This window comes from Tupaia chinensis, unplaced genomic scaffold (assembly GCF_000334495.1).
Source record: "Tupaia chinensis unplaced genomic scaffold, TupChi_1.0 Scaffold000298_1, whole genome shotgun sequence".
NCBI classification, from domain to species: Eukaryota; Metazoa; Chordata; class Mammalia; order Scandentia; family Tupaiidae; genus Tupaia; species Tupaia belangeri.
This window is the reverse complement of record NW_006159787.1, coordinates 1,120,445-1,124,729: the sequence shown is the minus strand read 5'-3', so window position 1 is coordinate 1,124,729 and position 4,285 is coordinate 1,120,445.

Below are 4,285 nucleotides of genomic sequence, written 5' to 3'. Positions count from 1 at the left end.
GGGTAAGTCCGCTCGACTGACCGGTCCGCCCCCCTGTGTCCTCCCCTTGGGCTGCCCGGGGATCCCCTTGCTCCCGGGTTCTGCTGCTGGCGCCTGCCCGGCCGGAGCCACAAGCTCCCGCGTCCCGGAGCCCAGCGCCCGGGCACCGGAGCGCACAGTTTGATCTTGTCCTCCACCCCCGGCAGACGTCCTCCCCTGCGTGGTTCACTTCTCACCTGAAAGCCCGGACCCAGGAGACAGGCGAGTCTAGAGAAGCGGGGTGTCCGGGTGTGCATTTGTGCGACCCCCGCTTTCTCCCAGGGTGGGTGTAGTTTTGGAGGAAATCATGGAGCGTTGGGGCAATCCGACCTATCTAGGGATTTTGCCACTATATATATACACACACACACGTATATTTAAAGGCAGGGGTTACTGTTTTCAGGAGGGCTGGTAATGGTGAGGGGGCGATTTCTTTTTTCTTTCTTTCCTCTGAACTAGTGGGGAGAAGGAGAAATAGCAGGAATCAAAGTCTACGCGGCTGCCATAGAGGAGGGGGATTGTTTTGGAGACCTTTCTATGGCTGAATCAAAGCTTGTAGCGCTGTGACGGGAATCTGGTGTGCTTACACACACTCATTCCGTAGGGAAGGGAACGCATCATTTATAACGAAGAGTCAAAGTTGTAGAAAACAATTTTAAAAGAAAGCCAAGAACCGATCTGAGATCATTTGCTTTCTCATAGATTTATTGTAGCTTTTCTATAGGCGGGTAGAAAACTTGCGTTGCTTCTCTGCGACGTTGATTTTCGTGTACAAACACTAACAAGTGAAGTCAGTTTTCTAACGCTTAGAATAAATCTTGACCCACGGAGTGTGAGTTTGGCTTTCATTAATTGGATGATCCAGGATTCCGAATAGTGTTATAGTTCCCTTCTCCAAAACCAGGAGTCTCCCAATCCACTTGTATTGTTTCCAGTTTGCCTCCCAGTACACTAATTGCCAAATGTCTCCTCAGTTTTCAAGAATTCTTAGAGTGATGCCTTCAGCCTGGTGTTCACTTTGCACCTTAAGTACCTAGGAAGATTCCTGAGGGATCACTGTCCTTGTGTTTCCTCTTAAAGTTTTTTTTCCCCTTCCTTTCTTTTCCATGCCCAAAGACAAAGTGCCAGCGACTTAACAGAGCATAGCTCACACATTTTCAGCCTCTCAGAGGCTAGTAACTGTTTGTGACTTGAAATAGATTTGCTGTTGGATCTAGGGAGCTATACATGTGGACTTTACCCTTTGGTGTATTCTTGCTAACCATCCTGTAGCACACCTGTGAGGAGTTAGTTCAGCTGTAGATACTTCTGACCATTTTGACTGTTCTCTTTTTCCAAGTGCACACACCAGCCAGTCAACTTGAATAAAGCCAGGGTGATGTGCCAAGACTTGAAACGTTCAGATTTAAAGGGGCCTTTAGATGATATCAATTTAAAGATTATGTTCTGCAGGGGTTATGCTATTCAGGGAAATGCTTAGTAGATATTATACTTTTTTGGAAAACACGTTGTGTTGTATGCGGCAGATAGATATTATAGCACAAAGAGAACGTATTTCCAATGGTCCTTGTCCGAATTCTTGAAACAGCTATCCTAAATATACAAGAAAATTTCCCTACCTCCCACCTCCCATAATTATGTACTGTAGTTTGCTTTTCAATGGAGCCAAAAATTCTGTGACAGATTTCTTAAATTCACCCTCATGCTATCTGCTATTATTGTACTTTCAAAGTGTGAAATTGACAAGCTGGTCAGTTTCATGAATTCAGCTGTCAGATTGTGTCCAGTTAAAAATTGCTAAAAGCTGTAAATGTGCCTGCCTGGAATTTTCTTTTGTGAAGCAGATAGCCAGGGGATGGGGAATTCAGAGGTGTTATTAATTGTAGATCTTTAAAAATAGGTGCACTCCTCTATGAGTTTTATCACTGGTTGTTGTTGGAAAATATGTTTAGATTTCTACCACTGTAGAAGTGGCATTGAATTTTTATCTGTATCTCATTTTTAATGGTGAACACTTTTCAGAGCAATAATCTGTTTTTAAAGCTCTCACTAATAATGGTATAATAGGGATGATATTCAAAGATGAAAAGTGTCTTTTTCAAATATATTTTAGTATAGTTGGGTAATATATTACTTTTGAAATGACATGTAAAAGAGGTGGATGAATTAAACATTTATTGTGGAGGTTATGTAACATAAATTATTCTTGGGGCAGTGCAATTGTACAGTTACCAAAGTAATTAAACACAGTGGTCTGTTTTAATATGTATGCATTATAGAAGATAACTGTAGATCTAAAACTATTTAAAGTATTACATGCAATGATTTGATTTGTCTTTTAAGATTGATACCCATTTAAAACCAGAATATCCTAAAGTCGAGAACTAAGAATTGGAATTCCCTCATCTGCTGCTATTTGCTAAGCCACTAGGGGCCTGTATAACTGTTCTTATATCCAGGAGCTACCCTGGTATGGCATATGCAAACTCTTCCTAGAGAGACATTTTAAAAAATTCAAGTAGGCAAGCCTCCAAGTTTTTTTTTTTTTTTTTTTTCCCTCTTTAATACATTAACCCATGCCCTCATGATGTTAGTCATAGACATCCATTGAAGGATATTTTAAGAATGTTTTTTAGGGCTTTTCTGACACCATAGTGGTGTAAAGATGCTTTTTCATGTACATATGAAACATAGAAAAAATGTAATTGTGCAAATTCGTATGCGATACCAGTTTCTGAGTCTATGGCAAGGATAAACAGGAAGAACCATGAATAACTTTTCTTTATTGGGCTGATAAGGATGTTATTTGCATAAAGTAGGGTTAAAAGATAAATGAAGCAGAATTACTTTAAGGGAAGTGTAGGCATAGATTGATGGTGTGATTAAACTAGCTTTGTAAGTGCTGCACAAGTTTGTATGGAAGGAGAATCTGAGGCTGTGACTATAGTTTAGTCAGCACTTGAGGGACCTGGAGTGAAGATGCACCATACATTTTTAAATGTCAGTTTCACAAATTTGAAATCGACCAGCCATGGCAATCTTGATAGACATTAGGCAATAAGGTCAAGTATACTTACAGTGTTCCTTTGTTGATTTTCAGTTTTTCAAACTGACAAGGGTGACTATTGGAAAAGAGCACACTCTGAGTATTTGCATATTGGATTTCCTTCAGACGAAACTGGACGTACCAAGCCATTCAACAGTTCTGTTTTTAAAAGGATTTTATGGATAAATGAGAAATCATTAAAATGGTCACGTGAATATGATAAGTACCATTTCAGGAAAGGTGGATTTCTCAAGGTGATTTTGTTTTCAAACTATAGTTTCAGTGTGTATTTTGGATAGTGCAGGCGTTCAAGTATGTGTGCTCTAACTAGTGATCCTGAGGGCTTCGGACTTTGCAGCTCCTGTTTTTAAACTATATAACCTTTAGTTATGGTGCCTTTTTAACTTGTAAGTTTCTGAGAATTTCAAAAACGAACTTTACCTTTGATGTAATGTACCTAACTTAGTGGCTACAAAATAAACTTTTAGATTTGTAGTGCATCCCAGATATATGAACTGCATAATATAAATATATAGTTAACCAGTTTTCCCCAAATATTCAAAGAATGCTTTATTTTTTTTCCTATTTCATTAAAGGAATAGTTGTTTTTGGTCAAAAAGGCTAGCATGAATCAATGAGTTATATTTTAAGCCAAGCTTGCTTTGAATCTGTTACTGCCTTATGGAGTTATTTGCCTTTTCTTTGTTAAATCTTTCCTTTGAAAAAATTTTAAGACAGCTACTTACTTGGGACAGCACAAAGACAACTTGCAGCCTCCCGCAAAATCAGTATTTAAAAACATTCCTTTTTGTATTATTAGTGATTTGCCAAGAATGAGCAAAGACAAGAGTTGTTCTGTCTGCACTGCAGGCTTGAGGATTCCTATATAACACACCAGCTGAAGAGATCTGATAATGTGGAAGGTGATTGCTTAGGAGGGATTTGTCAGTAAATTTTATTCCAACAGGCATCACTTGTTTAAGCTTCTGTAATTTTATAGCACAGTGACATTTCTAGCAAAGGATAGGTTTGTTTGGGGATATATTTTCTATATGGATAATCTCATTTGCTTCTAATTAGTAGTTGGTAACACTTATTAAAATGTCATGCTTGACTTGCATTTGCTTCAACAATGAAAGTGTCCCAGTCCGCCTCCTTTTTTTAAAAAAAATAGAAATGCATTTCAGCTCTTCACAATTAAGCCCTTAAGAAAGATAGCTA